The sequence below is a fragment of the Pristis pectinata genome, chromosome 34 (assembly GCF_009764475.1).
Source record: "Pristis pectinata isolate sPriPec2 chromosome 34, sPriPec2.1.pri, whole genome shotgun sequence".
NCBI classification, from domain to species: Eukaryota; Metazoa; Chordata; class Chondrichthyes; order Rhinopristiformes; family Pristidae; genus Pristis; species Pristis pectinata.
Window position 1 is genome coordinate 17774479 of NC_067438.1, and position 15953 is coordinate 17790431.

Genomic DNA, 15953 nt, shown 5'->3' on the forward strand with positions numbered 1-15953 from the left:
CCGCCCTACAGCGGCTCACGGTAAAATAAATCAAATAGGGGATGTCATATTTACAGAGATTTGGATGAGAGGAAGTGAGGTTCAGAACTCCTAGGGTAACAACACAAGTGGGCACCTACGGGTTAAGTATCCATCCTGTGCAGCTAACACATATATACTGATGAGCTGTTGTGTTGGGTCCTGGGGCGTGGCTGAAACACAGCGCTGATTCCTGGGTCACAGACCTGCCTCCTCAATGGAGCTGCCAAATGATGACATCACACAAGGAGGATGGGCCTTACCCGAGGGTTGCTTCTCCCTTCCTCCCCATGTGGATACAAAAAGGCAGCAAACGTTCGGGGTTCACACACAGAACATTTCTGTTCCAGCCTCCTGATCCGGACTGTGAGGAACTCGGTGCAAGAAGATGAAGGCGCTGGTGATAATGATTGGAATTCTACTGATCACTGCAAACATCACTGTTCAAAACAGAATCATAAGAGGTAGGCGTCTGTATGGCTTTCTTATCTCTGCGTGGCCGATAGGTTGATTTATAAAGTGCACCACTACTGTCAGATTATTTCGCTCCGATTGTTTGTGGTATTACGAGAAAGAGGAGAGTCAAGGCTTCCGTGAGGGGAATAGTACTGAAAGAGTCAATTCTCCCCACTGCCGGCTTTCCACGCTGCGGTGCCGCTGATCCGATTCCGCCGTTCTACCTTCGAGCACTGACTTCCATTGCTGATAACCTGGGTGTGCCTGAGACTGAAAGAGACGGGGTGAAGTGCTGGGAGCAGCTGCAGGCGCAGCAGAGAGAGCGACAGGAGGAGGGTGCAGATAGAGATGGAATTGAGAGAGGGAAGGGTAAGTAAGGAAATTCTTGAGGTTGCGGGAGAGGGAGTGTGAGTGGCAGATACGAGAACAGCAGAGGCACAATTCTATCTCAACCATTGGCGCTCCCTCTCTCTCCTTGTCTTTCCTTCCTTCCATCTGTCCGTCCCCCTCTCTCACACACGCCGCTCCCCACCACAGTCCATGCCTCGGATTGCAAACGCTTCCCCACCTTCCCAACTTCATCAGTCCCCTCCTATCCTGCACATTGAAACACACACACACATTCCTTCCTGATCATACCAAGTATTTCTCCCCTCCACCGCTGATGTTCCTCCCGGACCTACTTCCCCTCTTTCCCCTACTCGTTCTCTTCCCACACCCTCCCTGATTCCCGCTCCCACTCACACGCTGAAATTGTTATATGCTGCTACACTGTTCCCTTCACTTCCCACCCCTCGATCTCACACCTTGCCCACAGTCATGCTATTCCTTCCATCTCCTGCAACTTCTCTTTCGCCAACCATTCTAGACCTTCCTCTCCCCAGTTCATAATGATTGCTCCGCACCACCCTCGCCCAACCCCGCCCACCCTCCTCCTTCCCCAACACTGTCCCCTTCCCCTCCATCCCCACTATTATCCATTTTATTCCTCCCTCCTTTCTGCTCCACTCTTCTCTCTGCCCTTCCTCGCTCCAACTCTCCTCTTCACCCACGACCTCTTAATTATCCTGGGTTTACACCTCTACACTCTGTCCTCCATCGAACTCCCCCTCTTCATTTCTCTATTTGCACGTTCTTCCTTTCTCACCACACCGTGCCTCGGTCTCTCCCCGTTTCCCTCTATCCCTGGACAAATTCACGTGTCCTGTTTGGACATCAAAATTCCCCACACTGTCAGCACTGTACTCTGGAAATCTTCGGTCTCACATTACCCACACCGTGTTCCCTCTGCCATGTTGTTGCCCCCTGAGTCACCTTGTCTCTGTCCGCTGGAAGTTCATCATTCCAGTCACTGCTCAGGTTCTCACTCAGTTTTGTGTCCTTGATGTCATATCTCTGGAACAGGTGCTCCCGTTTTGTGGCAAGTCCTCGCACCCACCTTTACGAATGCTGATAGCGCCAGAAACGGCCATAAAGACCAGAGTTGATTAGTTTTCGTATCTGGTCGAGGGGCAGTCCCGGTAACACTGTCTGAGTCTGTTTTATGATTTCTCCTTGTTTTCCAGAGATGCAGCAAACGATCAAATGATTCATGTTTCTTTTGGAATTTCATGCAGACTCTTCAATGTTGAAGAAGACGGATCACAATGATTCCGGGATGCATCCGTCTTCACGTATCGAGGATTCAGATGAAAGCCTTGAACAATACTATGCCTGACTCCCTCCAGGTCAAGCTGACCATAGTCATTGCTGCAAGGCCACAGGCTCTGTTTGATTGGTCAGGTCGCATAACCCCCAAGTCCTGTATTAACTGTGTCAGAATCATCGGCTTCCCTCATAAATAAAACATATTACATTTACAGCAACTTTACATCGCTGTTTGACTTCCTTTAGAATCGAAGCACTGGGGGACAAGCTGCTTCTGGGTGGAATATCACACGGGGAAACTTCGGAATAATAAGCATTTGAAAGCAATTACACGCCCCGCAAAATACACTGCTGATGGGGGGGGGGGGGGGGTGGAGACAGAGACAGAGAGAGAGAGAGAGAGAGAGACAAGAGGGTCAAACAATGAAATGAACAGAACGAAAGTGGAACAGAAAGTAAAACGACATACAGAAAGAATTGGTGATCTCATCTGATGGGTCCATGTTTTCCTTCAGAAGCCGAGAGAACAAGGTACTGAAGTGATGATCTGGGTGACGAAGGAATCGGGGCGGGAAGGAATTCTGGGTTGAAGGTGCATTGCGTGGGGCGATATGAGGGGCGAATGGTATCAGCGTTTCAGTGGTTCAGCGTATGTCAGTCACCTGTGGGTGATTCAGCGAAGGTAAGGAGTTCAGGGGTTTACCGGAGAAGGCGTCTTTGAAAGGGCTCTTATGATCAGTGGTGGAGAACAAGGGCGGGGAAGTGTTTCAGGGAATGGCAACTGAAGGGGAAGGACAAGCGTCCTGGAGGGTGGAGGAAATAGGAACATCACCGGAATTGTTTTCGAGTATAGGAGATGACAGGTAAAGGCGGTGTAGGAAGAGTTCAGGGCGGTAATGGGTTGAAGCGCGGAGTGATTCTGTGGAGATGGAGTCCATGCCAGCCAGCCCAATGGCATCTGCTTTCTCCCATAATGCAGCGCGACGGGGAATCTGCTTCGCAGATGAAGAGAGAGACGGTGCTGTCTTGGGGAGCAGGAGGCAAAGGACTCCGCTGTGATGTCACCTCCAGCTGTGGAGCCCAGACATCAGCGCTGCACCTGACCCTGGTCAACGTCCTCTCGCTGAACCGAAATTAATTGTGGAGTTCTTTGAAGCAGATGGCGTGGTATGAGTGTGACAAATGTCCCCACCTCCCCGACAACACGCGCAATTAACGTGTTCACGTGTCACTGCCTGAAAGAAAACATGCAGGCGAAACAAACAGTTAAAGTAAATGGTGAGCAGACAGGTTGCCGCCCTGACAATAAAGAATAAACCATTTTGAATAATGTTTGTAAAGAGGTTCAACTCAGAGACATCTGCAGACAACTTTAATCGCACTGTTAATTCCAAGGGTTACACGACTGTTCTCCCTCTCTCGCTGATGCAGGGTAAGACATTTGCACTTTGGCAATTTGCACTATGTCAGATTTGGATGGGTAAGATTGTGACCTCTGACCACCCTGCTCTTTGATTTTATTGTGCATAAAGCAAACTGATGAAGGAACTCAGTGAATAAAGCAGTTTTGTGGAGACAATGGGATGATTGATGTTTCAGGTCAAGACCCTTCGGACAAAGATCATGATGCAGGTCCTCGACACCAAACATTCGACAGCAGTTTGTGTTTTGCTCCAGATTCCACCATCTGCATTTCTTGTTTCTCACTTTCATTTCATGCATTGGCGAATGATGGCAACTTATTGAACAACTTATACTGCTGACCCCAGGGACCCGTGGACACGTACACCCTCTGTTCCTCAGTGCTGTCTAATGTTCCACCATTCACTGTGTGATTCCACGGCTTTTCGTTCTTCCAAATACACAACCCCATATGTTTTGGTAATAGCGGCCACTGCTGTGTCTATCATCCCGAACTCACCCATATTGTTCTGTTGGTGAAGGTTACCCTCCTCACTGAAAACACCACAAACATTCCGGTCATCTGTGAACGTAACCATTCCTGCCAGCTTGATATCCATGTCATAACTGTCTGTCAGGGACATCAAGGGGCCCAGAACAGATCACTGTGTTAAAACCTGGACCATACACTTCCACTCACAACAAAACCCTCTCCCTCACCTTCTGCCAACATGCACAAGTCCTGCTCTGAATGAAATTTGACAAATTGCCCTGCATCGCATGCCGCCTCCTTAAAACTAAACCATTATCTCATGTGAGACCTCTTCCATTGCCTCAATAAATTACTTGAAGAGTGGAGGATCCACATTATCCTGATCAATACAGCTGGTTAACTCTTCAAATATACAACTAATTTGCCAGACAACGTTTCACCTGATCAAACCCATGCAGACTATCCTTTAGCATTACTGTCTCCACAGGTGCAGATTAAGCCTGTCCATCAAAAAAAGCCAATTCCTTTCACACCACTGATGTAAACCTCAGCAGCCTGTTATGACCTGGTTTATTCCTCCTGCCTTTCTTGAATAAAAGTATCACATTTGATGTCCTCCAAACATCTGGTACTTTTTCAGAGATGATTTGAGCATTTCTGTCAGACCCTGGCAATCTCTTCCCACGCCTCCCACAGCAGCCTGGGATCCATCTCATCAAGCCTAGAATATTTCACAAACATTAATCCCTCTGGAACATCCCATGCCTCCTCCTTCGTGGCAGGAATTTGTACAAGAATTCCACTTTCCCCTTCCCTAGATATTCCAACAACATCCTTCACCGCAGTGAGCGCAGATGAGAAGTATTCACTGAAGCGATCACCTGCCTCTGTCCATTCGTGTCCCTGCTTCTTTCAACAGTTTTACTTGCCTTTGTCGATGAATGTTCCTGCATCTGTCTGTGTTTCTTCCTGTTTTTATCTGTATTTCTACATTCATGCTTTCTTTCCCCGTGTGTTTGTCTTTTTCCATATGTGTGTGTGAATGTGTGTGAATGTGTGTGTGTGTGTGTGTGTGTGTGTGTGTGTGTGTGTTCCACTGCCTGTATGTGGACATGCCTCAGTCTGTGACTGTATCTGCCTCCATATGTTTGCCAGTCTGTCATTGAGAATATTTCTTTGAGGCCCAGCCTCCTTTCCTTCTGAGTGCACGTGTACCTGTGATTGTGTCCGTGTGCACCTGTGTCTCCTTATGTTTTTTTCTGCCTCTCCCCCTCTCACTCTCCCACGACTTCTGCCTCCCTGAGTTTTCATGCTCTATTTGTCAGTGAACTGACCTGAGGGTGTGGCTAACTCTCTGAAATGCACCAGTTTGTGCTTGTGTACCTGTCTCCATCTGTGCAGTGACCTGTCTCTGTATTTGATTGTTCCTGTCGTTGTCAGTGATTGCTGATGCCCCTCTCTTGTGCTGTGCCTGCCCCTGTGTGGAGATCTGCCTGCCTCTGACTGTGTCTGCATCTGTAGCTGCCTGAATGTTTCTGAATGAGTCTCTGAGTGTGCGTGACTCTGGCATTAACTGTTCCACGTGAGACATTCAGGGAGCCAGAATTTGGCTGTGACTGCAGTGTTTTGCCATTATGATTTTCCATCTGTGTGTCAGTTCACCTGCCCCTGTATGTGGGTGCCTCTGATGACCCTGTGTATATCTGTCGCTCAAATTATGTGTGCCTGTGTCTCACTGCATTTCCCTCTCTTTCCTTTTCACATGCCCGTCTGTGCATGATTTCCTTTGTCCGTGATCGTCCCCCTCCGTCTGAGCATTCTTCCCTCTGTCAGTGTCCTGTCTCTGTCAGTGTTAATGCATCTCTCTTGTGCTGCACCTGTCCCTGTGTGGAGTTCTGCCTGCATATGACTGTGTCTGCATCGGAAGCTCCCTGAATATTCCGGCATGTGTATTTCAGTGGATGTGGCCTTGCCTTTAGGTGCTTCACCTCTGAAATAGAGAGTGCCAGCCTCTGAATTTGTTTTTGATTCCGTAGTTTGCAATTATGTTTGTCTGTCTATGTGTGAGCGTACTTACCTCTGTCTGTGAGGTGCTTCCCCTACCCCTAACTCGGTTTATAGAATTGAGTGTGCCTGTGCCTGCCTGCATTTCTCTCTGTCTCTCTCCCTTTCTCCTGCCTGCCTGAGCATCTTTCCTCTGTCACTGCGTGTCCCTGCCTCTGTCACTGAGTGACCCTGCCTCGGTCAGTTACTGTCTCTGCCTGTGCACTTAGTGTCTCTGCCTCTGTCACTGAGTGTCCCTGCCTCTGTCCCTGAGATTCCCTGCCTCTGTCACGGAGAGTCCTTGCCTTTCTCTATGAGATTTCCTGCCTCTCTGTTGTGTTGTGCCTGTCTACGTCTGGAGTTCTGCCTGCCTCTGACTGTGTCTGAATCTGCATCTCCTGAATATTCCTGAATGTTTCTCTGTGGGCATGACCCTGCTTGTAAGTGCTCCACCTCTGGCATTTAGATTGCCAGCTTCAGAATTTATTTGTGTCTGTGGTTTGCAATTTTGTCTGTCCATCTCTGGTGAGAGTACCTGTCTCTGTCTGTTAGGTGCGTCTTCTGTCCCTGACTCTGTGTGTAACTATTTCTAAAATTGTGCGTGCCTGTGTCTGCCTGCCATTCCCTCTCTATCCAGTTCTTACCTGTGCATGATTTCATCTGTCAATTCATGTTCCTCCATGTGTCACTGAGTGTTCTTGCCTCTGGTCATGAGCGTCCCTGCCTCTGTCTGGCTGTGTCCCTGTCTTTGTTTTTGCATTCCTGCCTCTGTCAGTGAATGACCCTGCCTCTGCCTGTGAGTGACCCTGCCTCTGCCTGTGAGTGACCCTGCCTCTGTCTGGCCGTGTCCCTGTCTTTATTTGTGGATTCCAAGCGCAGTCAGTGAGTGACCCTGCGTCTGTCTGTGCGTGTTCCTGCATGTACGCGTGCTGACTTCGTCACAATTTCTTCATCTCTCCCTGTCTCCAGGTTATTCACCCCTCTGTATCTCACTGCCTATCAATTACAACGTCCGGCCATCCCATTTGTAGCAGCCGCCCCGTGTCTTTCTCTGCCAGGGTCTCACATTAATTTTCAAACTCAAAGTCAGGTCTGTTGTCATATGCAGAATGCGCAAATACATGTGTGCACAGGTAACGAAAAAAAACTTATTTGCAGCAGCATCACAGTCACATAATATCATATGAGCAGCCTTCATAAGGAAGAGTCATCAACATCCAAACTCATTGCTGCAGAAGTATATGCTTCTCTGTCTCTGTGACCTTGCTCCTGTCTAATCATGTATGTGACCGTCCCTTTGTCGTTGCCTGTACCTGCTTGCCCCCCTCTGTCTCCTGTGCCCGCCTGTGAAAGTTTGCCGCTGTCTGTGCGTGAACCTTCCCTGTCGTAAAACACCTCCTCCTTTTGATGGTAATTTGACCTGGAACTCCACCGCCCCTTCCCGGAATAGTTCAGCTGCATTGTCTTTCTCCAAACTGAATATAAGTGAGAAGTATTCATTGAAGCCGTGACCTGCATCTGCCTGTGTGGGCGCCGGCCTCACTCTCTCAGTTTGTGTCCGCCTCTGCTTCCGCTCCGCTCCATACGCTGCCTCCCTCTTCACTTGCGTCTTCATGCGCCTGTCCAGCAGACATGTCATCCCACTACCGCGTTTTCCTGCAGCAAACGACCGACTCAATGCAAATATTCCATCAGCCTTCAGGCCAGGAGAATAGGTTTTGTACCCGACGTCACTGAAGAGACAGTTGCCGCGGGGACGGCCATGAGGATCCCGGAGCTTGCCATTCGGGAGCCGCAGCGGCGGCGCTCTGGCGGTGGGGACGGGAGGAAGGACCCTGGGGCGGTGGCTGCGGGCATCCTGCTCCCCGAACTCCCAGGCGAGGCTTCCGCCGGCTCCGCTGCGCAACTTAGTTCCCGGCAGGTCGAGAGGAGGCTCACACATCCCGCAGCTTCTTCCACTCCATGGACCGCTGGTGCGCAGCCGCAATATTCTGCAGCTATTCCATTCTGGGATTTGGAAGCACTAAGTGGTGCAAGGTACAGCGAGAGAATGAGAGCTTGGAGACAGGAACATCTCACAGTGAGCCATCTCCTTTCATCACCTCAGATTATGAAGCACCTCCCATGCTTGATCGACTCTGTAAATCACTGCCACTGTTCTGATGTGCGAAATGCAGGTGTGAAATAATGCACAGTATGATCCCAGAAACAGCAGCCTAGCTGTAACTCCGATCAACCAACTGATTTTGGTTGACAGACAAACATTGGTCTGCAACAGAAAGGGGGTAGGGGTTTAACACCAGAATCACGTGACACTTGCTGTTCACAGGGCAGCCGCAGTCCTCAGTATTTTCCTTGCAGCAGCACTGCACTCCCTCCAGTCCGTTCCTCCAACAGCCCTGCCCTTCTGATTGGACGAATCTCCCTAAATCACATGTTCCTCTGAAAGAATTTCCAAACTGAAGACTGGTAGCCTTCAACTGCTTCAACCCTTTAGTTCTGCTATCTGTTCCACGAGCTCAAAGAAGGGAGGGTCCCCGGTGGAGCTCTCTCTAGGCGGGAGTTCTCCCGTTGTACATCGGGGACCTGGGGTGGAGGGTGTTGCACCGGGCGGTGCCGTGCAACAGTTTTCTGAGCCGGTTCACCGACACTCCGGCCGCCTGTCACTTCTGCGTCCAGGAGGAGACTGTGTACCACGCATACGCGGAGCGCGAGAGGTTGCAGCCCCTCTTCGAGTATCTGCGGGAGTTGCTGCTTAAGTTCTGGTTGCACTTCAGCCGGGCGACTTTGGATTACGGGTACCCGGTGCGACGCCGGGCGGGACGCGCGGAAGATCTCCTGTTGGGTTTTCTCCTGGGCCTGACCAAGCTGGCCATCCACGGGACGCGGCGGTGGGCGGCCGAGGGTTCCGGCCGGTCGGCCTGCCTGCCCGTCTTCCGCGCTGACGTGCGGGCGCCTGGTGTCTTTGGAACGGGATCACGTGGTCTCCTCGGGCGCCCTGGCCGAGTACCGCGCTCTGTGGGCCGGTCAGGGGATCGCGTGTGTCGTGGACGACACCGGTGTGATTTTGATATGAAGTCTTGAGCGTTGCGGTGGCGGGCGTAGTGTTGCGCGGGTATAAGTTTTACCCAGTTTCTTTCTGTATTAGACGTACTGTATTTGTTCTTGGGTGTTTTTTGTAGTGCTTTAAGTGAATAAACGTATTGTTAAAAAAGAAAATGAGCTCCAAGACTTCAGTGAAGCCGGTTCGTTCTGGGAGGAAGCAGAAGCTGGGGGAAGGTTTCATCGTGTTTCCACCGGTGTCGGACGGTGACCGTCAGACCAACATGTTTACAGTTACACCATAGTATCCAGCTTTGGCGCTGACGGTGTCATGAGGGAGCGGATCAGAGCAGAGAAACAAACACGAGATATTCTCAACGTGAGGTGGCAGTCAGCTTAAATGCAGCCCGGCGTCTGGAAACTCCGGGTGCTTTGAAATGTGTGAGGTGGTGAAAAGGAAGATAACGAATAGTTTAGTTTTCCAGCATCTACTTTGCTCAGTAAATATTTTTATTCAGCTTTATTTACACTGATACCCAGAGCTCTGGTTTACGGGGGGCCAGCTGTCATGAACTTCAGACGCTGGGCTGTAGTGTAGCGGTTATCACGTTCGCCTCACACGAGAAAGCTCCCCAGTTCGATCCTGGGCAGAAACAGGATTTTGGATGCGGCACCAGGTAGTGAGGCGAATGCGTCTTCTTGCCGTTCTCATTCGCCTTGGAAACAGCGGGGAGGATGTTCTGCTCTGAAGTCAGGAACCCTTGATTCAGTGGAATTTCGCACAACTGGTGTGAAACCAATTTACCTCCCATCGTGTTTGCTCTCTCTCTCTCTCTCTCTCTCTCTCTCTCTCTCTCTCTCTCTCTCTCTCTCTCTGTATGTTTTCCCATGAACTGCTTCACTCTTCGTCGGTTTGTCTCCCGCTCAGCGTTTTATTCTCTCACGTTCTGAAGGAGACAGTTATTTTGGACTGATGGAAGGACAAATATCTCGATTCAAGTGAATTATCCCATGCGACAGCTGTGAAGGCTCGGTCAATAATATTACTTAACACAGAGACGGTTGGAATTCTGCAAATGGAAGGAAGCAGTGAACAAGGGAAAAGGCAGAAAACTGTCTTGAAATCGACCAGACAGGATCTTGTCGAACGGAGGAGCGAGCTCAACGGGACGAACGGCCTGCTCGTGTTCCAACTGATTCTGCATTTTGTCACCTTAAAGTCTTCTCTCACAAACAAATTCCCCATCGCTCCATCTACACTCCTCTCTCTCTCTCACGTTCTCTCAATGTTGCTCTCACGTTCACTCTCTTTCACTCTCACTTTTCTGTTCCGCTTCCCTAATCCGTCCATAGTTGCAGTCCTTCGATCCGCTTCTTTCCCTGCTTCTCTCGTTGTTAATCTCACTGCCCCACTGATTCCTTCCAGTCTCTGAGAAATCAACAACTCTGTCTTTCTATTTTTCACATGCAGCAAGTGAGCATCAATACTCTCCCTCAAGATATCCGGATACATTCAAAACCGTGTCAGTGACGAAATCTACGCTTCTGTAAGAAGTAGCGGTGGGAGGGCAAGGGGTGGGTGTGCCAACTGATGATAGCGGGAACTGGGGAACAGGATTGGGGGATTACCAACATTTACTGGACAGTGAACAGCACAGGAAGTTCTGAGGACAGACGAATTAGCACTGGCCCAACTCTCACAGGAGAAGTTTGGAGGTTAGGCGTGTATAAACAACTGGGACCCAGCGACAGACCAGGACTCAAAGACACGCCGGGACCTCATAAAATCTCCGATTCCGGAAATTACTTGAAGTTCACTGGTTACCGGGAGTTGATGAGTTGGCTGGGGATGGATTTCTGCACTCGGTAACAGAGAGAGATAGAACGAGTCAGACGGATGAATAAATAAATATTCTGCTTTTTTCCGTTACCCTGAACTGCGACTGACAATGCCATTCGTCTTCTGTTTCGGTCCCGTTCTTTGATGTTACACATCCTCATTGACATCCACTTTGAGGATATTTGGGCCCAGTCCAATCCAAGTGGCTTTGCAGTCCGCAGGACTGAGCACTTTACATCATCAGCGCGAGAAACAGAATGAATTCTGAATGGTCGGCACTGACTCCCTCCAAAAATGTTGAACGGAGCTAGTCTGTGAAGGGACTGGTCCTTAATCAGTGTTTGAGCGGCACCGACATTGACTCGCTCAATAAAGACAGTCAGCGGCACACGGCTCCCAGGCACGCCTGCTGCGGGGAACGGCAGCTCTCCGCCGGCTCTGGATGGATCAGAGTGCGGAGAATCTGTGCTGCTGCTGGGGCAGTCCGGCTGGTTCTGCCTCTTGAACTCCCGGGGCCCGGGCGGCGATCCGTGTTGTTTTATTGATTATAAATACCCAGAGCGCCCGCTACATTCTCGTCTCTGCTGATCTGTCAGAAAGATCCAGCTCGAAATTCGGCGACTCACTTCATGTGTCGAGAGGAAAGCTGGTTGTGGCAGAGCAAAAATAAACACACTGGGAGAAACGCCGGCCGGTAATTCAGCAAAAGGAGAGCGTTGAATGCCAAATGTATAAACGACGATCTGCCGTGACTCGGATTCGAACCGAGGTTTCTATGGCCACAACGCAGAGTACTGACCACTATACGACCACAGCCTCACACTTGATCTGTGCGCTTCGTGCACTGTCAAACCCTCTGAATCCGGTGTGACGCACCCACTGACGCTCCGCTGACCAACATCGCGTTGCCTGTCCGCGCGACCACAGTGACAAACACCAAACATACTGGAAATGCTCAGCTGATCAGCCGGACCTGCGGCAAGAGAAACGGAATCAGTGTTACGGGACAGAGATCCGTCCACAGAACAGAAAATGCGGCCACGTAAGTTTGTGCAGTAAGTGTGTGGGAGTGGGATGTCTCCGCCAGAGTGACACCGGGGTGACCATGCGGAAAAAACAAACTGCTGGATCGGGTCAAGCAGCATCTGTGGAGGCCAAGGGTTAGACACCATTTCAGGTAGAGACCCTACATGTGAACTTTGACCTCGGGGATAGGCTCTAAACAAGGCTACCTGGTCAATGAGTGAATGCGATCAGTTAGAATGTGAGACATTGACAGAAGACCACAGACGATAGAAGGTAGGAGTTGAGAAATGCAGTACAGCAAGGCAAGTCCAGTCAGTGAGGCTGGGCATGCGCTCCAGTCCCAGAGGGAAAATAAACAAGCTGATGTCACAGATGGATGACTGATACAGACGAAGAAATCAAGCTCACAAATCCTGTTCGAGTGAAGGGGAAGGCTAGCAGAATCAGGGAACGCCAGTTAATGAAGCGCATTGAAAATGCTCAGGGAAATCAATGAAGTATATCTCAGATGTAAGCACCTGGGATTGCTTGATAGGTAGAAGGAATGTAGGAGTACACTCAGGAGAGAAGTCAGGAGGGCAAAAAGGGTGCATAAGGTCAAGGAGAACCCTATTATATTCTATGCATATTAAGAGCGAAGAGTAACAAGTCAGAGGCTAAGTCCATTTAATGATCAGTGAGGTCATCCCTGTGTGGAACCAAAAGGAGATGGGTGAGGTTTTAAATGAATGTCTTTCGTCTGTATTTATCATGGAGAGGATCGTGGAGCTCTATAATTCCGGAATGAGAACACTGATGTCTGCAAACATATCGACATGGTTACAGAGGAGGTACTGCGAGTCTTAAAGCACATAATGAAGTTTAAATCCCCAGGGCCTGGCTAGGTGTAACCTAGGACATTGTGGAAAGGCAGAGAAGATATTGCTGGGGAACTGGCAGAGAACCCTGTATCATCGTTAGCCCTGTGTAATCTGCCGGAAGACGGAAGGGTGGTTTTCACAGAAAAAGGGCTACAAAGACAAGCCAGGAACTGTCGTCCGGTGAAGGGATTTATGATGGGGAGGTTACTTGATCGTATTCAGAGAGACAGAATTTACCTGCATTTGGAAAAGTAAGGACTCAGTAGCGATAGTCAGCACTGTTTTCTGCGTTGGAAAGTGTAACTCATGGATTTGATTTTAAAGTGATGCCCAAAGGTCTTGACGAGGGCAGGCCAGTAAGCGATGTCTTCATGCTCTATAGCAAGGCCTTCGACAATATCCCCCGTGATAGGGTCGTCAGGAAGGCTGGGTCACATGAAACCCAGGGTGAGATAGCCTATTGGATGATAATTTGGTGTGCTGGTTGGAGACAAGTGAGTGGTAGTGCAGTTTTGTTGTTTTTCCTTGGAGACATGTGACCATTGAAGTTCTGCATGGACCAGTGCGGTGTCCCTTATATATTCATATCAGCTGAAAATGTCGGTGGCATACCTATTCCCTTTGCGGGTGACGTGAATATCGGTGGTACAATGAGGATGTTCATCTGAGATAACAACAGGGCCTTGATCAACTGGGAATATGGCCGAGGGATGGCAGACGGAATTTGACTCTGACAACTGCGGAGTGCAGAATGTTGGGATGTAACACCAGGGGTAGACATACACAGCAAATGGGAAGGCCTGTGCAGTGTGGCAGGACAGAGAGATCTCGGAGTACAAGTATATAGTTTCTGGAATCTGGTGACCCATGCAGACAGGCTGATATGAACGATGTTTGGCAACCTTGTTTTCATCAGTCAGGACACTGTGCAAAAGTGGTGGGACGTCGTCTTAGAGCTGAACAAGAAGTTGATGAGACCGCACGTGGAGAATTGTGCGGAAATCCGGTCGCCTCACTGCAGGGAAGCTGTCATTGACATGGAAAGTGTGCGGAAAATACTCACACGGATGTTTCCCGTGACTGGACAGCTTAGGTCACAAAGGGGGATTGGGTAGGCTGGGGATTTTCCCCTGGAGCAAAGGTGGCCTAATACCGACCTTATTGAGGTTTATAAAATCATCAGGGGCATAAATAAGATGGATTTTCAATGTCCGTTTTTCCCTGGGTAGGATATTTTGAAACCGGGGAGCATACGGTCAAGGCAAGAGGGGAAAGACTGAAAGGGGCATTACAGTGGTGTTTGGAATGTCAGGAAATCGTTCTCTAAAATGAAATGTTACCAAGTCGTAAATTTAAGAAAACTGCGTGTCCCACGAAGGTGTTACCTTGTAAATTCTAATATTCCTTCAGACCCCATCCCACTGAAAATGTCCAATCTTTCAATTAGAAATTAATTAGTTAATTATATTTAATTATAATCAATCAATTAGAAAGCGATGTAAAGCTCTCGAAACCTCGTGCAGTCGATTCGCAGGGAAAACACAGAATGGAGAACGAAATTTAGTTTCTTGAGTTGTTTCGCTGCACCGTTGCATTGTCTGTCGATGAACATCGGCATCCGCTGTCTCCATGGAGCAATCGGCCAGCGCGTTCGTCTGCTAACCGAAAGGTTGGTTGTTCGAGCCCACCCAGGGACGGTGAGCTCAGATTTTCTCCCCGACATTCAACACTTCTGGGGGTACTGAAACAGAAAATCTCCATTTCAAGCTCTCACTCTGCATGAATATTCAAACGGAAGTTCCATAGCACCACACAATCCAAGGAATGAAATGTGAAAAAACAGATACATTGCTGTTGCATGTCGTTGAAAGGAAACCAGGGCATGCCGAATTGCTCTGTTGGTCAAAGACAGAAAGTTTCCATGTGTCGATGACCACTGATAGTTCTGAAACTTTATTTTCCTCTCCCTCGAGAGATCATATCTCTTTTTTTACTTTTATTTCAGCACAATTCCACATTTGATCAGGACTATATCTACTTTACAGTTTATTTAAAAAATGTCAACGTTAACGATAAGAATTGTCATGGGAATTGCTCAAGAATTGTGATTTCTGTCGTTATTTATACTGATGATGTTGGTTCATTGTGTGATGGATCCTCCTGGTTTTTCTGAGATGTTTTCCCAAAGACGGCGATGCTGACAAAACAAAATGTGATGCAGGAACATCATTCATCCTGATCGGGTTTCGAGCCGTGGAGTCATGGGACCACAGAGGGATAGAATGCGGAAACAGAACTTTCGGGCAGTCAAGTCTGCAAAATCTTTTATCAACCATCTACATCAAGCTTTATATATTCTCATCACATTCCTTTCTATTATCCCCAGAATCCATCACTTGCCTCCACACTTGGGACCTTTTACGGCGGCCAATACGTATTTTAGACATGGGAGGAAACCGGTGATCCTGCAGGAAACCTGCAGAGTCACAGGTCGAACTTCACATTCCACCCGGGCAGTAACAGATCAGGACTGAACACGGATCTGATGTCTGGGCTCGGGTGCACAATGAATATCGTGGAATTTACCTGACACTGAGCCGCTTTACTTGTAATGAAAAGCTGTTTTACAATTGAATGTCGCTGCGATTTAAAGGACCGCTCAGGGCGTATTCTTTCTACCCTAGGCTTGAGAAGCATTTCATCGACCATTTTGCTCGCAATCCAGTAGTTGTCAGTTATTTTCTCTCCCAGAGAAGACAGGTTAATTCTTCTTTTCTTCGACATCCTTATACTCTGTGTTTTACTCTTTCCTAATCCCACTTAATGCAGCCACAGCCAAGTAAATTTAATTACCTGCTTTCTACGACATCTTTCTATTTCAATCACTGTTCAATAGTCTGGTATCTCCATCCATTATCACGGAATGTCAGCAGCTTGTCTGCGCTTCATGGCATTTTCCGTCCATTTCCGTCTTTCAACTGAAAAAAAATATTGCATCAGGAAGCCTGTTTCAGGGAACGATTTGAGAATCTTCATCCAGTCAGAGATCTTAACTGCGTTTTTATAAGGAAAAGGAGAAACACTGTGACTCAGAGACAGGGGACTATTAACAGTGACACATTCTGGG

General features: G+C 48.7%; 1 protein-coding gene across 1 annotated transcript in view; it reads right to left on the bottom strand.

The window, feature by feature from the left end:
* LOC127585911 (class I histocompatibility antigen, F10 alpha chain-like) overlaps positions 1-7633 on the bottom strand; it is a 603397-nt gene extending 595764 nt beyond the window's left edge. Inside the window, exon 1 of the mRNA XM_052043651.1 lies at positions 7628-7633. The gene's annotated coding sequence lies outside the window, so the exon portion shown is untranslated. The remainder of the gene's footprint in view (positions 1-7627) is intronic.
* Positions 7634-15953: the final 8320 nt, after the last annotated feature.